Source organism: Coregonus clupeaformis, chromosome 20, assembly GCF_020615455.1.
Source record: "Coregonus clupeaformis isolate EN_2021a chromosome 20, ASM2061545v1, whole genome shotgun sequence".
NCBI classification, from domain to species: domain Eukaryota; kingdom Metazoa; phylum Chordata; class Actinopteri; order Salmoniformes; family Salmonidae; genus Coregonus; species Coregonus clupeaformis.
This window is the reverse complement of record NC_059211.1, coordinates 9657397-9684464: the sequence shown is the minus strand read 5'-3', so window position 1 is coordinate 9684464 and position 27068 is coordinate 9657397.

Sequence of the window (27068 nt, the reverse complement as noted above, 5' to 3'; positions counted from 1 at the left end):
TCAACTGTAGGTGTGATCCACTAGTCCTTGCAACAGTACACAGTACCAGCCCTTATGGTTGTGGTAGTCGGTATGGTAGGTTGATGGAGCTACAATAGGTATATGATTGCCGTCCAGGGCTCCAGCACACACTGGAAATCCAGTTTTCCTCTCAAATCCCACAATGATGGCCTTAACTTCAGGGAGGATTTTGGGCTTTTGATGTACACTCTCTTCAATTTGCAGAGTGCCTCACACACCTCCCAGAAGATGTCACATCCAGTGCTCACTCCAATTTTAAACAGGTTGGCCATATCATGGAATTCAACATTGCTTGAAAGCTTGTACAGAGTAACCGCTACTCTTTTCTCCAGGGGCACTGGGGCTTTCATCACAGTGGCTTTGGGGTTTATGTACACGCGAAGCTGGTCACATAGATTTTGGAAAGCTGCTTGTGGCATTCTGAAGTTAAGGTACCAGTCACTGTCTTCAAAGTTTTGTAGGACGTCAGTTTCCCAGAACATGCTTCGCCGCTCCTGTAAAAATGAGAATGCAGAGAAAGGTATCTTTATCAATAATGGTTCTGTCTAGAAACACCCCTAATCCAGACCAGTTAAATGCAAGTGAACTAGCAGCAATTACAGTAATAATAATAATACATTTAATTTGTATAATGCTTTTTATTAGTGTTATCTCAAAGCACCATACAATACCATATTGCATTCAAGTACTACAGTATATTGTAGGCCTACCATACAGAAACATATTGCATTCAAGTACCATATTGTACCCCACAGGACCATATTGCATTTAACACTTTCACGTTTACATTCTTGTCATTTGTAGGCTAGGCCTACACATTGGAGTAAAAATGTGGGTTATTATTGTTTATACAACGGGTGGGTCTAATCCTGAATGCTGATTGGTTAAAAGTGCATTCCAGCCGGTGTCTGTTCCACAAGTTACCACCGGCTAAATCTATGACGTTAAAATGGCTATTTACTCTGTTCCATCTGACTGCGCAATCCACTGTCTCATCAGCCCAACCAAGCAATTTACTAACTTGATCTCCACTATAAAAAGCATCTAGACATTATCTCACATTTCTTTTAGACTAACATTTAGTTTCAATATTCAAATTTGATCTCCAGCTGTCCCATAGTAATGAACGTTTCGGGAGTCGGGGCGAGACAGACAGGCAGGCAGCGTTTCTCAACCAGTCGAAATCATGAATCAGATGGCATCATTTTTATGGATATATACAAAGAAATGTCAATAGAAAAAAGGTAAAACAAAACGAAGAGCAGCTAGTTCCGTCTTTCCAGCTTCAGTTTGAAGTGATTGTGTTAGCTGTGTTGTTGGCAACTGTGTCCTGATGAGAGAGCACATTTTCTATGACATTAGCTCATTGTTATGGATGTATCCAAATAAATGTCTCTAGAAAACAGCTTAAACAAATGCAAATGCAGCTACTTTGCTGTTATTCTGGCTACAATTTTTTGACGTGACTGTAAGTTAGCCGTAGTTGGCTAGCTAGCAAGCAAGGGATAAGAACGTTGGCAGACAGTACGGCAATGGAACAAAAAGACTGAACGACTGGGTCGCGTCTCTGGCAACCGAACCAATAGAACGAACGACCAGACGGCTTGGGTAGCAACCCTAGATTTGTGTCGGGACTATATCTTGTGGAAGGATGAAATAGTATGAATAAATTCATCAAAATAACATCTGTTATGAAAATATGTCAATCATTATTTGAATATGTTGGTAACCCGTTGTATAAAAGTGAAAATGCCCTCAAAGCCGGTGTTTGGATGATATATACACCGGCTTCTTGGACATTATCACTTAAGTGGACACTAGCTCATGACAAATCTATTCTTCATGAATGAAAGGTATAACTATAAACGGCTTGTGTCTGGGTCGGTCTAACCATACAGTATATAATCTTATAGTAGTGCATATATTATGCTATTGTACTGTATATTGACCACAACAGTAACATGTCTGCCAAGGCACTTGCACTAGTAGGCTACACTACATAATACAGTCATTAAGCAAAGTGGCATCACATCTATCAAAATTGCCTGTTCAGAGTTTATATATTGGGAGCAGAACAGACTTACCTGAGGCAGCCATGAAGGTGGTCCATCTCAGAAACTTACGAGACCTGACTCTTCTGATTGATTTGATCTTTCTTTTTCTTCTTATTGGTCTCCACGAGATGACGACAGAAGTTGATGCGAGGGGGTCCATGCCAAGGAAACTAGAAAAAGACTTAAGGGCTTCAATTATTTATTATGGTCACGCGCAATTTCTTTGCACAATGCATTATAAACTCGTAAATGACCTTGGAAATAGAAGATTTTACTGCGCAAAATGTTTGTAATTTCTGTGAAACACTGAGATATCAATTCGGACGGGACTAGAATGATCAGAGGACCAGGGAGTTCGTGGAAAAACAGTAGGTTTTTTGGGCTGGAATTCTGACTCTCATGCGGGTAAAAATCACTGGCATGGCCAATCAGCACGAACTGCTCTGGTACTAATTACATTACTGGACCTCCACTAGTAAAACTAATCCCGTCCGAATAGGGCTAAAGAGTTGGAGTAGAGAGTAACTTTTATTGGCATTGTGTGAGACTGGGAATTAAATATCTTAATTTGAGGTTATGTGTATTATTTATTTCTTTTCCTTTATTGGGTTTACTTGTGAGTGTGAATATCTCTGTATCCATATTAGAGACACTAAAAAAGTGAGTGAGGCAACAAATGTCAGCTTTCAATATTTATTAGAATCCTAGAGAAGATATTTGGAACAATAAATTGTAGCTTTTTGACTAATTGCCATACATTGCATTAAATTACTAAGGAACATTTTTCCAACATTCATGAAATGGAGTGATGTATTAACAGAAATGTGCTCCTAATTCTTCGACTAAGATTTAGCTTGTCATTTAAATACTGTATACATTTCCATGAAATATGAAACAGTACAAAGAAGTCGGAAGTTTACATACACCTTAACCAAATATATTTAAACTCAGTTTTTCACAATTCCTGACAGTTAATCCTAGTAAAAATTCCCTGTCTTAGGTCAGTTAGGCCACTTTATTTTAAGAATGTGAAATGTCAGAATAATAGTAGAGAGAATGATTTATTTCAGCTTTTATTTATTTCATCACATTCCCAGTGGGTCAGAAGTTTACATACACTCAATTAGTATTTGGTAGCATTGCCTTTAAATTGTTTAACTTGGGTCAAACCTTTCGGGTAGCCTTACACAAGCTTCCCACAATAAGTTGGGTGAATTTTGGCCCATTCCTCCTGACAGAGCAGGTGTAACTGAGTCAGGTTTGTAGGCCTCGTTGCTCACACACACTTTTTCAGTTCTGCCCACACATTTTCTATAGGATTGAGGTCAGGGCTTTGTGATGGCCACTCCAATACCTTGACTTTGTTGTCCTTAAGCCATTTTGCCACAACTTTGGAAGTATGCTTGGTGTCATTGTCCATTTGGAAGACCCATTTGCGACCAAGCTTTAACTTCCTGACTGATGTCTTGAGATGTTGCTTCAATATATCCACATAATTTTCCTTCCTCATGATGCCATCTATTTTGTGAAGTGCACCAGTCCCTCATGCACCAAAGCACCCCCACAGCATGATGCTGCCACCCCCGTGCTTCGCGGTTGGGATGGTGTTCTTCGGCTTGCAAGCTACCCCCTTTTTCCACCAAACATAACAATGGTCATTATGGCCAAACTTTTGAGGACATTTCTCCAAAAAGTACGATCTTTGTGCCCATGTGCAGTTGCAAACCGTAGTCTGGCTTTTTTATGGCCGTTTTGGAGCAGTGGCTTCTTCCTTGCTGCGCGGCCTTTCAGGTTATGTCGATATATGACTCATTTTACTGTGGATATAGATACTTTTGTACCTGTTTCCTCCAGCATCTTCACAAGGTCCTTTGCTGTTGTCCTGGGATTGATTTGCACTTTTCGCACCAAAGTATGTTCATCTCTAGGAGACAGAACGCGTCTCCTTCCTGAGTGGTAAGATGGCTGCGTGGTCCCATGGTGTTTGTACTTGCGTACTATTGTTTGTACAGATGAACGTGGTAACTTCAGGCATTTGGAAATTGCTCCGAAGGATGAACCAGACTTGTGGAGGTCTACAATTTTGGCTGATTTCATTTCATTTTCCCATGATGTCAAGCAAAGGTAGGCCTTGAAATACATCCACAGCTACACCTCCAATTGACTCAAATGATGTCAATTAGCCTATCAGAAGCTTCTAAAGCCATGACATAATTTTCTGGAATTTTCCAAGCTGTTTAAAGGCTCAGTCATTTTAGTGTATGTAAACTTCTGACCCACTGGAATTGTGATACAGTGAATTATAAGTGAAATAATCTGTCTGTAAACAGTTGTTGGAAAAATTACTTATGTCATGCACAAAGTATATGTCCTAACCGACTTGCAAAAACTATAGTTTGTTAAAAAGAAATTTGTGGAGTGGTTGAAAAACGAGTTTTAATGACTCCAACCTAAGTGTATGTAAAGTTCAGACTTCCACTGTATATCTGCAGACCTTTGTGGAACAAAAACATAATCTACCCATATCAGCTTGGGAAGCAATTATTTCCAGCGACAGTCTTGGGAAGTCAATACTTGAACAATGGTTGATTCTTTCTCCTTGAGTAGTAAGCAGAAGCAACATTCCAATTTGAGGGTCTATGAGTTTTCCTGCCAGATGGGGGCTGCTTGTGGAAGGAAAACAAAGTGACAGGGGCAGTTCGACACCTCACCAGTGAAGTGGGTCAGTCATTAGGTCCTCTGTAGCTTAGCTGGTAGAGCACGGCGCTTGTAACACCAAGGTAGTGGGTTCAATCCCCGGGACCACCCATACACGAAAAATGTATGCACGCATGACTGTAAGTCGCTTTGGATAAAAGCGTCTGCTAAATGGCATATTACTTATTTATTATTATTAGCAAATTTGACCCCTCTCTTACTGACTGCGATGGTAGAGAGTGTGCGGCTGCCACATTTTCTTTAAGTGCCGCTGGCAATCACAGCAGGCATTTCCACCATATGGAGGAATGTATGTGCATGAAAGCAATAAGTTACAGGGATGACGAGACGCTTAGAAAGCACTGAATGGTGCAGAGGAGTTTTAATGATGCAGCAGTTTAAGAGTTTGTGATATGAAATCAATAGGATTTTGATGAAAGGTACGGATTTGGCATGGCTATGTTTATCAGTGCTTTGCGAATCCATAATGACAGCTCTGGCTTATGCTGAGCCTTTAACCTGTTGGCAACAGCAAGTCTATCCACAGTTGCATATTATTCTCAATATGGCATGGTTTGAATTGATATCAAACTATTCCATATTGAAGGGTATATGATTCACCCCACAGTGCAGTGCCATTACCCTGATGAAAAGCTCGGTAAAATGACAAGACCTTGATGGGTCTCATCCTGATCTCCCATTAGGCAGTGGATCGAAATATCTGGGCTCATCCAGTAGCCAAAAATACAATCTCTCTCTCTCTTCCTGTCACTTTTTGTACCTGAAATCCTTGCATAGAGCTCTGATTGTAGGCTATGGCATGCCTTTTGCTCAGGGTATACCATGAAAGCAGTCCATTTCAATACTGACAATCCCGACTAACGCATTTGAAATGGTCACACACTGTCAAAGTCTTTCAATTATATTTCAGATGAAGGGATCATTAATGACGAGGGAAGTTAATCAGGAAGTGACCCATAAATGTTGAGATATAAGAAGGAGTGTCTGCCACCACAAACTGCAACCAGTGTACTCAGGCGTTCTGTCTAACTGCTTTATATTCCATTTGGAGAATGGGATTCCACTCATGCATTAAGGAATATATTGTTACAATTGTTATTGAAGTGTCTCCACTGAGAATTGCAACTGCCTAAATTGAAAATTACAAATCATTTTCTCTAATGGAACCCATTATATTGTCAAATATGTGTCAGGGTGGTTTTTAATTTCTTCTTTATTTGAGGAATGTTTCATTAATTTTGCAGAGTGCCAAGGCATTCCTTAAACTGTTACAGACCATTTCACTCAATTTAATACAGATTCTAATTATTTTCCTCCATTACTTTAAAAGTCTGAAAAAAAACATATTTCTTTATCTCCACGTCTCATGCATGATTCTCATTGTTAGGACCATCAAGGTGGAGCGTTTAGTAAGATTTTTATATTAGAGTCATTTTTTAATTGCCGTTTGCATCCCTCACCTTTGCAACCATGAAAAACAGTTTAAAATGACAAATAGTTACACATCATACATGTTTTTGTTTACATTGAGTGTACAAAACATTAGGAACACCTGCTCTTTCCATGACAAAGACTGACCCGGTGAATCCAGGTGAAAGATATGATCCCTTATTGATGTCACCTGTTAAATCCACTTCAATCAGTGTAGATGAAGGTGAGGAGATAGGTTAAAGAAGGATTTTTAAGCCTTGAGACAGTTGAGACATGGATTGTGTGTGTGCCATTCAGAGGTTGAATGGGCAAGACAAAATATTTAACTGCCTTTGAACGGGGTATGGTAGTAGGTGCCAGGTGCCCCGGTTTGAGTGTGTCAAGAACTGCAACGCTGCTGGGTATTTCAGGCTCAAAGGACATCTAGCCAACTTGACACAACTGTGGGAAGCATTGGAGTCAACATGGGGCAGCATCCCTGTGGAACACTTTCGACTCCTTGTAGAGTCCATGCTCCAACAAATTGAGGCTGTTCTGAGGGAAAAAGGGGGTGCAAATCAATATTAGGAAGGTGTCCTTAATGTTTTGTACACTGTTTATCAATAATAATACATAATGCAAGTCCTTAATTATACTACAAAACATTATGAATTTTGGGCCTAGATTCATTCAGATCAAGCGTTAACCGGCGATAGCTAACGCTGATGTTGATGTTTGGGGGTGTTGGAGGTGTAACTGCATTGGTGCTACTCTTGATCATTGTCACGGACCCACACCCGTCCCTCTTGCGTTAAAGGTTCAGAACAAGAGAGTGAAGGCTATATAGAAATAATGACGCTCAAATTGAGAATCATTAAATGAAATAATGAGGTTTTCTATCAGCCTAATCAAGGCGTATATTACAGCTCACATCCCAGTATTCAAACTTGTAAACAAGGCTGCATGGGAATTTCTCTTAGTACGACGCCGTGCAGATAATGGCAATGTCTGCTTTAGGTATAAATGCCTGGAGCCCCTTGTGGATTTGACAGCTCTAACACAGTTCCATCTACGACACGAAAAAACAACCGCTATGTGGATGAATAGATTGAATAGAGCCCTAGGGCAAGCACATGTACTGTATGTACAGTATGTATGTATGTATGTATGTACAATATCAGCCAAAAGTTTGGACACACCTACTCATTCAAGGGTTTTTCTTCAAATAGCCACCCTTTGCCTTGATGACAGCTTTGCACACTCTTGGCATTCTCTCAACCAGCTTCATGAGGTAGTCACCTGGAATGCATTTCAATTAACAGGTGTGCCTTCTTTAAATTTAATTTGTGGAATTTATTTCCTTCTTAATGCATTTGAGCCAATCAATTGTGTTGTGACAAGGTAGGGGTGGTATACAGAAGATAGCCCTATTTGGTAAAATACCATATTATGACAAGAACAGCTCAAATAAGCAAAGAGAAATGACAGTCCATCATTACTTTAAGACATGAAGGTCAGTCAATATGGACAATTTCAAGAACTTTGAAAGTTTCTTCAAGTGCAATCTCAAAAACCATCAAGCGCTATGATGAAACTGGCTCTCATGAGGACTGCCACAGGAATGGTAGACCCAGAGTTACCTCTGCTGCAGAGGATAAGTTCATTAGAGTTACCAGCCTCAGAAATTGCAGCCCAAATAAATGCTTCACAGAGTTCAAGCAACAGACACATCTCAACATCAACTGTTCAGAGGGGATTGTGTGAATCAGGTCTTCATGGTCGAATTGCTGCAAAGAAACCACTTCTAAAGGACACCAATAAGTAGAAGAGACCTGCTTGGTCCAAGAAACACGAGAAATGGACATTAGACCGGTGGAAATTTGTCCTCTGGTCTGGTGTCCAAAGTGGAGATTTTTGGTTCCAACCGCCGTGTCTTTGTGAGACGCGGTGTGGGTGAACGGATGACCTCCGCATTTGTATTTCCCACCGTAAAGCATGGAGGAGGAGGTGTTATGATGTGGGGGTGCTTTGCTGGTGACACTGTAAGTGATTTATTTAGAATTGAAGACACACTTAACCAGCATGGCTACTACAGCATTCTACAGCGATTCACCATCCCATCTGGTTTGGGCTTATTGGGACAATAATTTGTTATTCAACAGGACAATGACCCAACACACCTCCAGGCTGTGTAAGGGCTATTTTACCAAGAAGGAGAGTGCTGCATCAGATGACCTGGCCTCCACAATCCCCCAACCTGAACCTAATTTAGATGGTTTGGGATGAGTCGGACGGCAGAGTGAAGGAAAAGCAGCCAACAAGTGCTCAGCATATGTGGGAACTCCTTCAAGACTGTTGGAAAAGCATTCCAGGTGAAGCTGGTTGAGAGAATGCCAGAGTGTGCAAAGCTGTCATCAAGGCAAAGGGTGGCTATTTGAAGAATCTCAAATATAAAATATATTTTGATTTGTTTAACACTTTTTTGGTTACTACATGATTCCATATGTGTTATTTCATGGTTTTGATGTCTTCACTATTATTCTGCAATGTAAAAAATAGTAAGAATAAAGAAAAACCCTTGAATGAGTAGATGTGTCCAATCTTTTGACTGGTACTGTATGTACAGTCTCCTGAGTGGTGCAGTGGTCTAAGGCACTTCATCGCAGTGCTAGCTGTGCCACTAGAGATCCTGGTTCGAATCCAGGCTCTGTCATAGCCAGCCGCGACCGGGAGACCCATGGGGCGGCGCACAAATGGCCCAGCGTCATCCAGGGTAGGGGAGGGAATGGCCGGCAGGGATGTAGAACATGATGTTTGCAACGCCAGGGTTGTGGGTTCGATTCCCACGGGGGGGCCAGTATAAAAAATTCAAAAAATTATTTATGCACTCACTAACTGTAAGTCGCTCTGGATAAGAGCGTCTGCTAAATGACTAAAATGTAAATGTACAGTATATGTATGTAGGCAGGCAGGCAGGTAGCTAGGTAGGTGTAGCAGAGGTGGTTCGATGACCACACTTGCATGATGAGTAACCTTGCCTGAGACTTGGCATATATTACTTGAACAGTTGTATATTATTTCATACCCTGTAAAGACACAAGTAAACATTTTCAATACCGCCTTTCATCTTAAATATTGTCGAAGATTTTCAAAAGACAACCAAGCCCAAAAGACAACCAAACGAAACAAGCCTAGCATTTCCTATTTTTTGGATGTGTCCTCATGCCAGTTGCTGTGATGTTTGCTTTGGTTTTTTCCCCCTTAATTGTTAGCCTTCCAGACAGTTATGATATCAGTGGGCAAAATGATGTAAAAGATAAACAGATTGCTAGCTACGTACATGTTTATGTTTAGCATGGTTTTCCTATCAGCATGCAGAGGTTGTGTGGAAAAGCCTTAGGTTTGTTCCATCTGCAATCAAGCGAATTAGGAATAGATCGGTAATAATGGAGTGTCCTTTTTGCTGACGAATCAAATTTGAAATAGATCATAAGTGGCAAGTGACAGAGAGACATAAGGAATTGATGGATGCTCGTCTTGTAATCAACGTTTTTCGATGACTCTCCTCTCTGTAAACATTGAAATCCTCTTAGCAAACCACAATGTGATTAAGAGGAGGCTACAGTCCTCTTGGAGACTTTCAGCTTTTTCAACAGAGATATGTTCTTATTTCTCTATTTAAACAGATCTTCATTAATATATAACAATTGTCCAAAAGGCCTTCAGATGGTTTGTGAGTTACTTTATAATCATTGCTACATTTGTTGGATGGTCAAGGAGTGGTAGAACAACACTGTTGTATCAACATCTTGAATGATTTAACAATATAGTACATGTACTAAGAGGTCATGGCACAAATATATCAGTTGTTCTTGATTAGCTTTTCTGGGAGCAATTACATACATCCAGATTGCAACCCCACCTTGGGTGGTGGTTGTATTTATAAATTGATTTTGTAAAGATTACAAAATGGTTGCGGACAATACATTTTGATTTGTAGAGAAGTGTTATTTATTGGGATACAATAACATAGCCTGTGCCTTGTATATAACTAAATATGTCTGGGTTTTCAGAGTAAAACATGAGTCTTCAGAGTAAAGCATTGGTTAGGAAGCTTTACTGACCCCAACTCCAAGTGCTCCACATGTAAACAACTGATTTGTTCCAATACTTTGTGGGCGAAATAGATTCATTTTGGTTTCAATATAATCTGCTTTGGTTGGATCAGGAGTTCTGAAAGAATGTGAAATACCACAATTCAGAGAAACAAATACATGATTTTGATATTTGCATGTCAGATGCCCAACACAATACATCTGAGTCTCCATAGTGTATATTACCTCTAGATGACTGGTAGACATCTAATTCTTTGCAGCTTTTGCCAAATGGTAAAACCTCTACAATGACATCAGTAGATCTCAGTGGCAATGTAGGTTGAATCTAAGTATAAACGGAAAACTGATGTGGTTATTCATGAGAGGCCAGAACTCCTCCGATATTGCTTGAATTAAATTCCATTGCCTCTATTTCCTCCAATAACTGTGTGGAAAGTAATACATCTCATATAAACTATTAGGTATAATTACAGTAAATTACATAGCATGTATCCAATGAAACATTGAATTGAAAAAATGAACACTGTAATAAATTGAAAGGCATAGTCACTAGAGCTTGTTAAAGTTGCAAACAGACATCTCTCTCAGGTGAATATCAGGCATTGGACTGAAAAGTTTTGTGTTCCGTAAGAAAAATTGTATGTTCAGTCGATTGAATCAAGGGCTGTTACACAAAACCCCAAATGTTCAGTGTCTTAATCAGTCACGGCCTTGTCGATGGAAGCTCACAATTCTACTAAGAAGTTCTGCCATCAAAGTGACATGGCCATCTGGCTGGTGGCACTACTCTCTTAGTGGGTGATCTCACCGCAAGGCCTGGGCCTCTGCCAGTGCCTCTCAGGAGAGGCCGAAGCGAGACGCACAACAAAGTCAGACCAGATTTATGGGTAAGAATGAACGAAGCCTGGGTTGTGTTCATTAGGGCACACTACAGAAAATATTTTTTAAATGCTTTGCAACAGAAAATGACAATAACCATTTCTCATTGGAAATGTTCAGGTAGTCCCTCACTGTTTCAGTCTTTTGCCGTTTTGTGCCTAATGAACAGAAGTCTGGTCAATAATGAAAGAAAAAGGAGGTGATAACATCAGTTTATGAAAGAGAATAATGGTACACTGTCGTGCCGTTAAAGCTGAGCTACTGTGTCACTCGGAAGGGATGAAGGTTAGCAGCCAGTGTTCTTAACTGTGCACTATGATGCTCAGAAAAATTATCAGTTGAATCAAATGCATCAAGTTTTTATTATGTTGCGTGTCAGACTCACTCAAGTCATCAAGTTAACTCTTTTGAATTCTCATGTTATGGTTAGGATGTGGTAAGGACACATGTGAGTATGGTTAGTCTGTGTTTCAGTTTACAGGGATAGACTGAGTAAGAGACTGTGCTTAGTTTTAATTACACTGTATTTTAATTTAACCCTTATTTTTTGCCATGTGCTTCTTTGTTCTAAAATGGAAATAATGGGAAAAAGACAAAGAAAAAGGTAGTATTCATTTCTGTACCTCGCACACAATAGACAAAGAGCATATGCTGACACCTTAGAAAACGGAACACACTAATACTTTTATTTTATTTTGATAAAGTATTTGTCCATTTAAACACAAGACCTGGTACACTCTGGGGTATCAATAATTACAGAAAGTCAATTAAAATCCGGTCAGTCAACAGACCGGATGCCTTCTTCTTTTTCTAGTTTAATTTTGCCAGTCTACTAATCTTCGACATTCAAGCAACCAGTGTCATTATCCACAATATTTCTTGATCCTGTTTCACCTGGCATTATTTCCTGAGAAGGTTGTTAGGTTCAAATTGCCAGATCTCCTGCATGTTTGTGATAAGATTAATTGAATTACTTTTTCATTATCCATATGCCAGTGCAAATTAGATGAATGGCTCAGAGGAAGGTAATGAGAATTAGAACCCCAGCAGAATTTTTTATAATAAATCCATACTGGTTTGGAAGTTAGATGTCTGGACAGAGTGGTTGTTTAGCATGTGCTGCTTGTGCAATGTAGACTTTCCTTATTTCATTACTTTGGAGATGGTACACAGTCCATGAATGTAATTACTGTTGCTAGGCATAAGATCATTCTCATTGCCTAACAATATAGTACATATATACTGAGTATACAAAACATTAAGAACACATGCTCTTTCTATGACAAAGACTGACCAGGTGAATCCAGGTGAAAGCTATGATCCCTTATTGACGTCACTTGTTAAATCCACTTCAATCAGTGTAGATGAAGGGGAGGAGACAGGTCAAAGAAGGATTTTTAAGCCTTGAGACAATTGATAGACGGATTGTGTATGTGTGCCATTCAGAGGGTAAAGACAAAACATTTACAGTGGGGAAAAAAAGTATTTAGTCAGCCACCAATTGTGCAAGTTCTCCCACTTAAAAAGATGAGAGAGGCCTGTAATTTTCATCATAGGTACACGTCAACTATGACAGACAAAATTAGAAAAAAATCCAGAAAATCACATTGTAGGATTTTTATGAATTTATTTGCAAATTATGGTGGAAAATAAATATTTGGTCACCTACAAACAAGCAAGATTTCTGGCTCTCACAGACCTGTAACTTCTTCTTTAAAAGGCTCCTCTGTCCTCCACTCGTTACCTGTATTAATGGCACCTGTTTGAACTTGTTATCAGTATAAAAGACACCTGTCCACAACCTCAAACAGTCACACTCCAAACTCCACTATGGCCAAGACCAAAGAGCTGTCAAAGGACACCAGAAACAAAATTGTAGACCTGCACCAGGCTGGGAAGACTGAATCTGCAATAGGTAAGCAGCTTGGTTTGAAGAAATCAACTGTGGGAGCAATTATTAGGAAACGGAAGACATACAAGACCACTGATAATCTCACTCGATCTGGGGCTCCACACAAGATCTCACCCCGTGGGGTCAAAATGATCACAAGAACGGTGAGCAAAAATCCCAGAACCACACGGGGGGACCTAGTGAATGACCTGCAAAGAGCCGTTAAAGCTGAGCTACTGTAACAAAGCCTACCATCAGTAACACACTACGCCGCCAGGGACTCAAATCCTGCAGTGCAAGACGTGTCCCCCCTGCTTAAGCCAGTACATGTCCAGGCCCGTCTGAAGTTTGCTAGAGTGCATTTGGATGATCCAGAAGAGGATTGGAAGAATGTTATATGGTCAGATGAAACCAAAATAGAACTTTTTGGTAAAAACTCAACTCGTTGTGTTTGGAGGACAAAGAATGCTGAGTTGCATCCAAAGAACACCATACCTACTGTGAAGCATGGGGGTGGAAACATCATGCTTTGGGGCTGTTTTTTCTGCAAAGGGACCAGGACGACTGATCCGTGTAAAGGAAAGAATGAATGGGGCCATGTATCGTGAGATTTTGAGTGAAAACCTCCTTCCATCAGCAAGGGCATTGAAGATGAAACGTGGCTGGGTCTTTCAGCATGACAATGATCCCAAACACACCGCCCGGGCAACGAAGGAGTGGCTTCGTAAGAAGCATTTCAAGGTCCTGGAGTGGCCTAGCCAGTCTCCAGATCTCAACCCCATAGAAAATCTTTGGAGGGAGTTGAAAGTCCGTGTTGCCCAGCGACAGCCCCAAAACATCACTGCTCTAGAGGAGATCTGCATGGAGGAATGGGCCAAAATACCAGCAACAGTGTGTGAAAACCTTGTGAAGACTTACAGAAAACGTTTGACCTGTGTCATTGCCAACAAAGGGTATATAACAAAGTATTGAGAAACTTTTGTTATTGACCAAATACTTATTTTCCACCATAATTTGCAAATAAATTCATAAAAATCCTACAATGTGATTTTCTGGAAAAAAATTCTCATTTTGTCTGTCATAGTTGACGCGTACCTATGATGAAAATTACAGGCCTCTCTCATCTTTTTAAGTGGGAGAACTTGCACAATTGGTGGCTGACTAAATACTTTTTTTCCCCATTGTAAGTGTCTTTGAACGGGGTATGGTAGTAGCACAGGAGGCTGCTGAGGGGAGGACGGCTCATAATAATGGCTGGAATGGAGTAAGTGGAATGGTATCAACCACATGGAAAGCATGTTTTTGATGTGTTTGATGCCATTCCATTGATTCCGTTCCAGGCATTACTATGAGCCCGTCCTCCCCAATCAAGGTGCCACCAGCCACCTGTGGGTAGTAGGTTCCAGGCGCACCGGTTTGTATCAAGAACTGCAACGCTGCTGGGTTTTTCATACTCAACAGTTTCCCGTGTGTATCAAGAATGGTCCACCACCCAAAGGACATCCAGCCAACTTCACACAACTGTGTAAAGCATTGGAGTCAACATGGGCCAGCATCCCTGTGTAATGCTTTCGACACCTTGTAGAGTTCATGCCCCGACAAATTGAGGCTGTTCTTAGGGCAACTCAATATTAGGAAGGTGTTCCTAATGTTTGATATACTCAGTGTAAATAACCTACGCCGTAAGCCCCCCACTACTCTAGACATAGAACCACGGTTCAACAACGTGAGATACTGTATATGGGTCCCTTTGGGACATAAATCCGACAGAGATGACTAATGACCACAACTGCTATTCAAGCCAGGCACAATTGTCCTTCTCAGTGAGGCTGAGTGTTACAGCCCTTTATTTGTAAAAGCAAGAGTGCACACTTTGGAAAAAAAAGTTCAGTGGACCAGAGAAGATAGATTGTCTCCATCACCCAAATTAATGTATCTTTTGGATAGTTATTTATGTATTCTTTGGAAATCAAGGTGCACTATTTGCTGCTGTACTGTACAAGGAGTGTTTTAATTCCTGTATTCCACACTGGTTTGGTCGAAGGTTCGCCCTTGCTTAAAAAGGCAAAGGTTTACTTTGTCCGACTTCTAGTCACCAAATGGCACAGATCTGTTTTTTACACAAGCCCCAAGACATATTTAGTCACTGTATCAGTGGTAAAATCTCTGTAAAAGTATGCAGCAGGGTGGATGTGGCATTTTTTCCCCCTTCTACGACATTACTATTAAATGCAAGCAATAAAAATCTAAACTGATTAAAATGGCTGGGCTTACACATGAGTGAAAAGACATAGATATTCATTTCCCAAATTAACCATGCTTGGAAACATGCCAATCTTGGCTTGGAATGAAATAGAAAACATTTAACCAGGTTTCCAGATGTTAAATAAGGGAAACTGTCTGACTGTGACATGCTTAGTGTGGAAGAGCTGGTCATTCAGTGGGGAAAAAAAGTATTTAGTCAGCCACCAATTGTGCAAGTTCTCCCACTTAAAAAGATGAGAGGCCTGTAATTTTCATCATAGGTACACGTCAACTATGACAGACAAAATGAGAATTTTTTTTCCAGAAAATCACATTGTAGGGATTTTTAATGAATTTATTTGCAAATTATGGTGGAAAATAAGTATTTGGTCAATAACAAAAGTTTCTCAATACTTTGTTATATACCCTTTGATGGCAATAACACAGGTCAAACGTTTTCTGTAAGTCTTCACAAGGTTTTCACACACTGTTGCTGGTATTTTGGCCCATTCCTCCATGCAGATCTCCTCTAGAGCAGTGATGTTTTGGGGCTGTCGCTGGGCAACACAGATTTTCAACTCCCTCCAAAGATTTTCTATGGGGTTGAGATCTGGAGACTGGCTAGGCCACTCCAGGACCTTGAAATGCTTCTTACGAAGCCACTCCTTCGTTGCCCGGGCGGTGTGTTTGGGATCATTGTCATGCTGAAAGACCCAGCCACGTTTCATCTTCAATGCCCTTGCTGATGGAAGGAAGTTTTCACTCAAAATCTCACGATACATGGCCCCATTCATTCTTTCCTTTACACGGATCAGTCGTCCTGGTCCCTTTGCAGAAAAACAGCCCCAAAGCATGATGTTTCCACCCCCATGCTTCACAGTAGGTATGGTGTTCTTTGGATGCAACTCAGCATTCTTTGTCCTCCAAACACGACGAGTTGAGTTTTTACCAAAAAGTTATATTTTGGTTTCATCTGACCATATGACATTCTCCCAATCCTCTTCTGGATCATCCAAATGCACTCTAGCAAACTTCAGACGGGCCTGGACATGTACTGGCTTAAGCAGGGGGACACGTCTGGCACTGCAGGATTTGAGTCCCTGGCGGCGTAGTGTGTTACTGATGATAGGCTTTGTTACTTTGGTCCCAGCTCTCTGCAGGTCATTCACTAGGTCCCCCCGTGTGGTTCTGGGATTTTTGCTCACCATTCTTGTGATCATTTTGACCCCACGGGGTGAGATCTTGCGTAGAGCCCCAGATCGAGGGAGATTATCAGTGGTCTTGTATGTCTTCCATTTCCTAATAATTGCTCCCACAGTTGATTTCTTCAAACCAAGCTGCTTACCTATTGCAGATTCAGTCTTCCCAGCCTGGTGCAGGTCTACAATTTTGTTTCTGGTGTCCTTTGACAGCTCTTTGGCCATAGTGGAGTTTGGAGTGTGACTGTTTGAGGTTGTGGACAGGTGTCTTTTATACTGATAACAAGTTCAAACAGGTGCCATTAATACAGGTAACGAGTGGAGGACAGAGGAGTCTCTAAAGAAGAAATTACAGGTCTGTGAGAGCCAGAAATCTTGCTTGTTTGTAGGTGACCAAATACTTATTTTCCACCATAATTTGCAAATGAATTCATTAAAAATCCTACAATGTGATTTTCTGGAAAATAAATTCTCAATTTGTCTGTCATAGTTGACGTGTACCTATGATGAAAATTACAGGCCTCTCTCATCTTTTTAAGTGGGAGAACTTGCACAATTGGTGGCTGACTAAATACTTTTTTTCCCCAATGTAACAGTTAAACTAAGTCCAAGAGTGTTATTGATGATTGGCCACATTGACTTGATTGCTTAATTGATTTAATGAAAAGACCTAACCAATGAGAAGCCTGGACAACTCCCCCATTGTGTTACTGATACATGAATGTAGAAATTATGAATGAATGACAATTGTTTTTTACATAAAGCATGAGGCACAATAAAAGGAACACATCCTAAAACAATGTATTCCCTCAGTTCTTGCAACAGAAAAGATATGCACAATTTCAGGGGATTATTCTTATTTTGTTTAAAACATAGGTTTACTTTGGCTTAGGTGGGGATTATAAAGCACATTTATCTGATAACAGTTACCCTGCATTTTCCTTCCTGTCATTAGTGACAATTTTGGTCTGATTGGATTGCCCCATGTGTCCATTGCAACATGTTATCAACATACTTTCTGACATTTCTACATCTTTTAATCAAATGGTCCTCCCTTTTATTGACACAGTTGCCCAATTTAAAGGAGCCCATGGTCAGTTGGGTATTTTGGGCCACTTTGGTGGAATGCTTGGCTCAGATTTGAAGGAAAATTACTTCCAATCCTGTGATCATTCCTGGCCTAGCTTACCCACAACCATCCTGCTCACAACAGAGAGAGTGTGGAAGTGCATTTAAAGCACATAATGGCCCATGGCCACTCAGCCAGGAAGTTCTGCAAGCATTGTTTGACAGTGGATCTAATATTGCAGAGTCAGTTTACAGCACATAAATATGTCATGTAGATTAGAGGAACATCTATTACAGATGTTCCTTTATTGCTCACATCTGTATGATGTAACATCAGCCATCTAGTTTATGATAACAGATGTACTGTTTATCATGAGGAAACCGTATAGTGATATGCCAACTTGTAAATACAGGTATAATGTTAATATTCAAGTTATCGTGGCTGTGAGTGTGAGTGTGCCAGACATATGTTTTCTCCTTTATCAAACATAGAATTAGTTTAACAGGGCAATGGAATGTACTTTTACCTCTCTCAGACATTTGATTTGAATTTGCCTTTCTCTCATAAATACACTATATATACAAAAGTATGTGGACACCCCTTCACATTAGTGGATTCGGATATTTCAGCCACACCTGTTGCTGACAGGTGTATAAAATCGAGCACACAGCCATGCAATCTCCATAGACAACAGTGTCAGTAGAATGGCCTTACTGAAGATCTCAGTGACTTTCAACGTGGAAACACGTTCTCTGGTGTGATGAATCACGCTTCACCATCTTGCAGTCCGACGGACAAATCTGGGTTTGGCGGATGCCAGGAGAACGCTACCTGCCCGAATGCAAGGTGCCAACTGTAAAGTTTGTTGGAGGAGGAATAATGGTCTGGGTCTGTTTTTCATGGTTCGGGCTAGGCCCCTTAGTTCCAGTGAAGGGAAATCTTAACGCTACAGCATACAATGACATTCTACACGATTCTGTGCTTCCAACTTTGTGGCAACAGTTTGGGGAAGGCCCTTTCCTGTTTCAGCATGTCAATGCCCCTGTGCACAAAGCGAGGTCCACACAGAAATGGTTTGTCGAGATCGATGTGGAAAAACTTGACTGGCCTGCACAGAGCCCTGACCTCAACCCTATCGAACACCTTTGGGATGAATGGGAATGCCGACTGCGAGCAAGGCCTAAATGCCCAACATCAGTGCCCGACCTCACTAATGCTCTTGTGGCTGAATGGAAGCAAGTCCCCGCAGCAATGTTCCAACATCTAGTGGAACGCCTTCCCAGAATAGTGGAGGCTGTTATAGCAGCAAAGGCGGGGACCTACTCCATATTAATGCCTATGATTTTGGAATGAGATGTTCGACGAGCAGCTGTCCAGATACTTTTGATCATGTGGTGTATCTCTGATGTGATGACACAACACAATGTTCTGAGTTTTACATGTTATTAGTGTTAAAAATATATATATATTGCGATACAGTACATGAAATGTGAAATTTGAAAAACAAGGAATTTCCTATGGAAAACAAAGACCAACAGGGATGTTTTGATTCTCAGAAAGGCTCTAGTCCTTACTCCCAACCTCTGTCAGGTATGCTTCATAAACAATGCAAAACAAGATTATCTTTGTAACAATTTGATAATACCGGTCACCCTGCATTGTGTGTCCTTGAGCAGGAACAAGGGTGAGTATTTTCAATTCCCACAGTCAATTCTCACAGCAGAAATGGCTGTGTTTCTGAGAGCTCTTACAATTGGTTCTGAGTGGCAAGGTTGACAATTCTCCCAGAGTTTATTAGATAGTCATGCAGACACAGTGTAACTGGGCATTGAGGGCAATGGAAGATACCAAACTTCACACCACCAATAGCTGTCTTCAATTCAATTACCTGGCATACAGTGTACATTATACAGAGGAAACAATTCATACCACAAATATGCCAGCAATGACATGTTATTGCTGTATGTAATTGTAATATACATGCATATTCTTTAATAGTCTCTGCACTGCAGCTTACTTATTGTGTTCATCCCCATAAAATGATTACAATGTTAACCCTTCCCTTGCCATCCACCTCAGATTAAAGTAAGTGATGGCTTGCTGTCTCTACAGTGTAAGCTGCTTATGGACAAGCATGCCAAGCAGTAATCTATTTACCAATTGTAAACTGGATTAATCTCCACCGAAGATATGCACAAGTCAAAAACATGCGAGTGCTTTGAAAGACGGGCCCTCACAATAAACAGGCAGTGCATTCGGAAAGTAGTCAGACCTCTCTACTTTTTCCACATTTTGTTACATTATGGCCTTATTCTAAAATTGATTAAATAGTTTTTTACCTCATCAATCTACACACAATACCCCATAATGACAAAGCAAAAACAGGTTTTTAGAAATTTTAGCAAATGTATTACAAAAAAAAACTGGAAATATCACATTTACATAAGTATTCAGACCCTTTACTCAGTACTTTGTTGAAACACCTTTGGCAGCGATTACAGCCTCGAGTCTTGGGTATGACGCTACATGCTTGGCACACCTGTATTTGGGGAGTTTCTCCCATTCTTCTCTGCAGATCCTCTCAAGCTCTGTCAGGTTGGATGGGGAGCGTTGCCGCACAGCTATATTCAGGTCTCTCCAAAGATGTTCGATTGGGTTCAAATCCGGGCTATGGCTGGGACACTCAAGGACATTCAAAGACTTGTCCCAAAGCCAATCCTGCGTTGTCTTGGCTGTGTGCTTAGGGTCGTTGTCCTGTTGGAAGGTGAACCTTCGCCCCAATCTGAGGTCCTGAGCATTCTGGAGCAGGTTTTCATCAAGGATCTCTCTGTACTTTGCTCCATTCATATTTAGCTCGATCCTGACTAGTCTCACAGTCCCTTTCCGCTGAAAAACATCCACAAAGCATGATGCTGCCACCACCACCACCGTAGGGAAGGTGCCAGGTTTCTTCAAGGCGTGACACTTGGCATTCAGGCAAAATAGTTCAATCTTGGTTTCATCAGACCAGAGAACCTTGTTTCTCATGGTCTGAGAGTTTTTAGGTGCCTTTTGGCAAACTCCAAGTGGGCTGTCATGTGCCTTTTACTGAGGAGTGGCTTCCGTCTGGCCACTCTAACATAAAGGCCTGATTGGTGGAGTGCTGCAGAGATGGTTGTCCTTCTGGAAGGTGCTCCCATCTCCACAGAGGAACTCTGGAGCTCTGTCAGAGTGACCATCGGGTTCTTGTTCACCTCCCTGACCAAGGCCCTTCTCCCCCAACTGCTCAGTTTGGCCGGGCGGCCAGCTCTAGGAAGAGTCTTGGTGGTTCCAAACTTCTTCCATTTAAGAATGATGGAGGCCACTGTGTTCTTGGGGACCTTCAATGCTGCAGAAATGTTTTGGTACCCTTCCCCAGATCTGTGCCTCGACACAATCCTGTCTCGGAGCTCTACGGACAATTCCTTTGACCTCATGGCTTGGTTTATGCTCTGACATGCACTATCAACTGTGAGACCTTACACAGACAGGTGTGTACCTTTCCAAATCATGTCGAATCAATTGAATTTACCACAGGTGGACTCCAATCAAGTTGTAGATACATCTCAAGGATGATCAATGGAAACAGGATGCACCTGAGCTCAATTTCGAGTCTCATAGCAAATGGTCTGAATATTTATGCAAATAAGGTATTTCTGTTTTTTATTTTTAATACATTTTCGCTTCGTCATTATGGGGTGTAGATTGATGAGGAAGTTTTTTCTTTAATTTATTTTAGAATAAGGCTGTAACGTAACAAAATGTAGAAAAAGTCAAGGGGTCTGAATACTTTCTGAATGCACTGTATGTAAGCACATATAAAAGAATGACGCTTAAGGCTTTAGCTATAGGTTTTTAATTAATGACAAGAAAACCCAGCATATACTGTACATACAGTAGCTAACACATGGGTGTGTTTGTGTGTGTCTGTGTCTATGTGCTGTGTGGGTGTTTGTGTGTTCAAAATGGCCTTACAGGTCTGTGCGTATGTACAGTAAGTGTGTATACTGTACCTGTGTGTACATGTGTGCATGAGTACAATAAATGTTACTTTTCCAAACTAGTGGATGGGACAGGTGAAGTTACAGTAGGCTTTATCTATTTATCTATCCCATCTGCCTTAGAGTGTGTGCTGCAAGAAGATCGATGGCGCTGAGTGCAATTCTGAGGGTTGATCGCCTCACGTTCACAGGAGCCATGTTTTCAATCAATGAGTTTGAGGTAGGTTCAGTCGCTGGCAGGGATTGATTGGATGGAGGGTAATTGGTCTCATTTGGCACTGCAGTGAGTTACTCTGAGAACTTGATAAAGAAATACTGCAGTACTGTACATGAAAACAGAATCATCCACTATGTATAGAGGGCACATGTGAGATACACATGGCCCTGTATTCAGTGAATGGTCCTTTTCTCAACCTACAATGGTTGCAATGAAAGTTGGATTGAGGCCTCCTTAAAAGTGAGAGCATAAGAAGAAGTACAGGAAGTGTGAGTACATGTAAAGTATTCTTAGTTATCTGTTTTGAAAAAAGGTTAGAGAGAACTCAAAGGATGAGGTGTACAATGATTAACAGTGTGAAGGGATAAATCAAGATTCTGTCCTTTGTTTTAATTTCCGAATGCGGTGTCAACTTAATGGCTTGATTAAGTAAGGTCAGTGAGTTAAATAGCAGGTTACGAGAGGTAACCATAATTATGGGAAAGGCTAATGATGGACTCATTTGAAGTTGAACCTTTTCTGAAAATTGTCTTCTCACTTCCCTAAGCAAAGCAAATAGGAGTGGAAAGCCAAGGTAGATTATGTGCGTAAGGGTTCAGGTGCAATTAACCTTCTTCAGCAATATTAGCTTAACTTTGGAAAGGATAAACTCAGAAACGTCATGAAAAGTTACAAAGCAGTTATTCCAAAACACCAACCAAATGAATAAGATTTTTTTAATGCCGAGCTTTAAAGGATGTTTAAGCAATAATGCCTGAGAACCCGGGAATTTTGTGTGACAACTCAAGTGCAAAGGCTGTTCTGAGGCCCGAGTTCGGGATACAGCCCTTGGAGGGAGTTGTCATAGGATAATTCCCGGGTTCGAGGGCATTATTGCTTTTATAAAATGGTTGCCAACATAATTATAAAAATATTATTATATTTTTGCATTAAAAGTATTATTTTAACAAGTAAATTGTTTTTATGCATTCTGAAGTTGCTACCCAACCGGGCTGGTCGTTAGTTATTTTCTCATGTTTTGACCCAGTCGTTAATTCTAATAATTCTATTCATTCGACTTTGCTATGCTAAACAAATCATTGGCATATAGCTAGCTAGCAGAGATTCAGTGATGATGAGAGAGAAGAACCTCAATAAATAATGATTGAATAAATATCAAATAGACCTACATAGGCAACAACTATTATGGTTGGCGAGTCCGAGCTAACCAAGCTAGTTGGCGATGTTAATAGTGAAGTTTCCGTTGATGGCACATGAGTGGAAGAACTGTCCATGGTCCTGGCGCTGGTTGGTGACAGCCAGTGCTTGTTTCTTCTTTGCTGGCACGGGAGAGATCGTGTTTGTAAAATGATACATTGTTGCAGAGGTTGTAGAGGCAGACAGGTAAGTTTATACAACCCCCAACTGTTGCAAACCAAATAGTAGCATGGAAAAATTATGTGTAAATGCTTTTTTCCCTAGGGAGATTAAGTTTATGAATTTCTTGCCTGGGCTGTGGTACAGTGGAATTATGAGATTAACACATCATGGTATTTTGCGGGAGCTGTTGTCCTACAACTCCTGCATATCAACCAATCAGCATCCAGGTTCAAAACAACCCGTTTTTACAATAAAGTATAAAGTGGTTGTTTTACTGTTCTTTGACTGCCCAATCTGGGATTTGAAAAACAACAACGGAAAAACAACAGACAACCACTTGGTTTGCTATAAAGTTGATAGATGGTGCTGGAGAATGTATATGGTCCTCTGTAGCTCAGCTGGTAGAGCACGGTGCTTGTAACGCCAAGGTAGTGGGTTCGATCCCCGGGACCACCCATACACAAAAATGTATGCATGCATGACTGTAAGTCGCTTTGGATAAAAGCGTCTGCTAAATGGCATATTATTATTATATTCACAAGTGTATTCACTCATAAGAACAGCGCAAAACCTTAACTAGCTATCAATTTTCTTAATGTGGTCGGGCCGCAACTTTTGTGTAATCAGAACATAGCAACTTCGTGTTTACCGATGTCATGATGGCTCAATAGTTGTTACATGAATCTTTTGATACTGTATAATTTTGCTATTCAGGAGATTTGCCTGTTTCCATGATTGCATTCTTGTTACTGTTAAGATACATCATCAAAAATAAAAAATCTGAAAACTATGTGGAGATTGAAACATAATAATGTTATAGAAGTGTATTATTATTATTTGGTACATAAAACTATTGTGCAATTGTATTCAGATGAGGGGAAAAGCCCCACAATATGTATTAGTACTGGTTTGAGGACAAATTCTGCATGTGCTTAGCAATTTGCTTTGTAATTCCCTTTGTCCTGAGGCAAAGAATGTTTGTGCTTGCTTGCATATCCATCGCTAGATCCCTTTCTCTGTGCACATATTAAAGCTAATTAAACAAAGCACACTATTTGATTAAACAAGTAAATTGTGGTAGTCAGTGTTTGCGATCATCAAGATAACCCTGAGTTTCCTAAGAACATTACTGTGATGGATGTTTCTGGTTCAAGCCAACTTTCACATGGCAATCAATGCCCTGGCGCAAAAGGATCACAATTCCATTGTGAATCTGGGTAGAATCTGGGTAATCTAGGATGAAATGACACAACCGGCCTGGTAATGCCACTTTGCAAAGATCAGCGTAATAAACAACATATGAACGCCATGATAAACTACCTTGGATTTCATTGCCCTCTTCAGGACTTTAAGATAGGATAAGCATTAGGGAAGAGAAGAGGATTAGTGAACCTTCAAGTCTGGGCCTCATTAATGGGGTTTACAAATGGCTTATGGTAGCGGACATGTACGGTAAGAGCAAGGTAGAGGTTTAATTTACACCGGATAACCACCCTACTTTCTTGCCATAAGCTGAGCTGAAATCCTGGAAGTTGGTTCCACACTTCAGATTTTTCCTAATTTTCACGGGGGCTCATTTGACGAGGATAAGTTGCAGAGTGAAAAGTGGGGACAGAGCGGACGAGCAAATCCTCCCCAAAAGTGGTATTTTTAATGGAGGTGGCTCAAGTGCTGTATACGTTTTGTGATGTATTTTTTATGGTGTTAAATGGCAGTCTCAGGCCACTGTAACCGTGACCCAGCTTATTGACATCAAAGTTATGTGACAGTATACCATAGACATGTGTCGTCTGTCTCCCACTTCAGCTCTTATGGGGTGCTGCACTGTGTCAGGTCTGCTTTTGATGTGATAAAGAATAATCAAGAGAAACTAAAAGAGGTTAATGCAAGTTATTGTAACACTTACTGTATGTCAGGTCTGCTTTTTATGTCGGACCAATCGGAAATTTCCTTTACATTTAAATTGCACTTTAGCGCTGAACGTCGGTGATACGGATTGAATCCAGCCCCTAATATGTCTGTTAGGCTGCGTCACAATAGTGGAAATAAAATTGTAGCCTACAGAATAGTCAAGAGAAACTAAAAGAGGTTAATGCAAGTTATTGTATGACTCAAAATACTTTTTCAAGTTTTTTATACCAGGTATTATGTTTTTTGACATACAGTATAACATTAAATTATGTAACATGTTATTTCATTGTACTTTTCATTCTACTATTATTTTTAATGGTAGACAGTTGTCAATAGTCTGGAAGCTCATGAAGTCTGAACCATAAATAGAGAATTAAAGAAATCAATTGTAACTCAAGTAACTAGCTGCCATTCACTCTATACAAGCTACAGTTGAGGAACAAATTCCTTCTCTTACTGGTCATTGAGAAAATGTGCTGTTTTTAATCAAGAATATTTAGCAGAATGCAGTCAACATCAAGTCGAAATGTACAAACAAAGAGCCATACTTTCAACGACAGTTGTATATTTTAGAGCCAATAAAGACAATTTACCCTGTGCAAGGAGCGAGTGAGAGGAATATGAAGAAGCAGTGATGGCTGGTGCCACTTTAAATGTGAGGACATGCTCATTGTAATGCCTGGAATGGAATTAATGGAATGGTATCAAACACATGGTTTTGATGTGTTTGATACCACTCCATTGATTCCATTCCAGTCATTACTATGACCCATTCTCCAAACATCAGCCTTCACTGGCAGAAACAGCTTTTCTTGGACACACTAAATTATTAGACCCACAAAGTTCTGTTTCATGCCACCTAACTGGGTTTTTATTGTAAGTTTTAAGTGCAATGGGGAGAGGAAAGGGCAAAAAGAAGGGAAAATCTGATTAAAGAGTCTTGTCTTTGTTATGTACGTAATTAGTTGCAAAGGAGCTCACAGTCAAAAGGGTTGGAGAGCAGCTGACTCGAGGTTGAATAATTGTTCGTTCGGATCTCTTCCAGCAGGCCCTATTCACTGAAGCTCACACCCGTAATGACACAGATGTTTACTGCTGGGTAGGAGGAAAAAAGCTGTGTGTGTAGGCAACATTTTTATTTTCACTATTGTGAAGCAACCTTGTAGAAATATTAGGGTCTGGATTCAATCCATATCGCCAACGTTCAGCACTAAAGTGCGATTGAAAAGTAAAGGTAATTTCCGATTGGGCCGACATAAAAAGCAGACCTGACATACAGTAAGTGATACAAACACTTGCATTAACCTCTTTTTGTTTCTCTTGACTATTCTTTATCATATAAAAAGCAGACCTGACACAGTGCAGCACCCATAAGAGCTGAAGTGGGAGACAGATGTCCCATGTCTATGGTATACTGTTACATAACTTTGTTGACAATAAGCTGGGTCATGGTTACAGTGGCATGAGACTGCCATTTAGCACAAGCCCATTAAAAATACATCACAAAACTTATACAGCACTTGAGCTGCCTCCCTAAACGAAACAGACCACTTTTGGGGAGGATTTACTCGTCCGCTCTGTCTCCCCTTTTCACTTTCAACTTATCCTCGTCAAATGAGCCCCACACTGCCCTTGCCTTTGAATGAGGACTCAACTCTTTTGCCTGTTCACTTCACCTATTTTGTGGTCCTCTTCGCATTCACATTGCTATGTTTAGAAATGAACCAAGATCTTTTTACAACATTCACTCAATGCACTCTGGGTTGTTACAAAGTGCAGGACAAGCCATTCCATCAGAACATGATATCGGACAGCTAGATAGACCTACTTACATTTAGGAAGCTAATAGACTGCATTTAGTTAAAATATTATACATAATACTTTTTATCAGAAGATACTATTAACATGTAAATATGATTGGTAACAGAATAAATAGCAGAAGAATAACTGCAGATTAATTAA